This window comes from Borostomias antarcticus, assembly GCF_949987555.1.
Source record: "Borostomias antarcticus genome assembly, chromosome: 5".
NCBI classification, from domain to species: Eukaryota; Metazoa; Chordata; class Actinopteri; order Stomiiformes; family Stomiidae; genus Borostomias; species Borostomias antarcticus.
In genome coordinates this window covers 23698449-23699212 of record NC_140238.1, presented here as the reverse complement: position 1 = coordinate 23699212, position 764 = coordinate 23698449, and the positions used below count along the sequence as shown (strand labels likewise).

The 764-nt window shown below is 43.6% G+C and overlaps 1 pseudogene across 1 annotated transcript in view; it reads left to right on the top strand.

The window, feature by feature from the left end:
• LOC311309685 (zinc-binding protein A33-like) overlaps positions 1-95 on the top strand; it is a 4566-nt pseudogene extending 4471 nt beyond the window's left edge. Inside the window, exon 4 of the transcript in view lies at positions 1-95. This exon is cut by the window's left edge and continues 428 nt beyond it. The product of the transcript in view is annotated as a zinc-binding protein A33-like (transcript).
• The last annotated feature ends 669 nt before the right edge of the window (positions 96-764 follow it).

Here is a 764-nt window from a genome sequence, read left to right as displayed (position 1 = left end):
CCTTCACTGAGAGAGTCTTTCCATTCCTTTACATTGCCTGTAGTCTCCAACCTCTGCAGATCTTACCAGTGAAGATCTCTGTGGCAGTGGAATAGCACTGATACATATGGATGTGATGTCATTTTAATTTCCATTTCATTTTCATGTACACCTTCTGCTACTCCATTTTTTGTTGTTTTTTCCTCATGGTGGGTGTGTGGCCTTTCTGCGGTATGTACTGTGGTTTAGTAACAATTTGTGCACTTTGTTCATTAGAAAAAATCCAATACAAAGATAATTTAAAGATCTTGAAGAGAAACTATACCACAAAAACAGTTTGTGTGTGTGTGTGAAACACGTCATGTCGTTGCTGGTCTTCATTTCAACAGTTTGTTACAAAAGTGATATTTGTTCTCTTTTAGTAGTAAATATGGCTTGATTTTGCTCCTAGCGGTTTCACTGAAATCGATCACATAATTTAGAAGCACCTTTCAGGTGCTCCCTCGTCATCTCAGGGGAGCAGCTCTGGGTGAAGTACCCTACCAGAGAGGTGGGGGTTTTACCCCTCCACCTGTACCTTAGACTCACGAGTCAGTCTCTAAATGCTGAGAGGCGGAGATCTCGAAAGTCTGGCACCGTGACACTACCTGTATCTTGGTCCTTTTTGTGCGTGGCTGGAAGCCAGCGCACCATAGATAGCATCCCTCCCTCCGTCGTGTTGTTGACCTGCAGTTCTATGTTGCCACCACAAGAGGCAGTAGGCCCAGCACACCAAATAAATACAC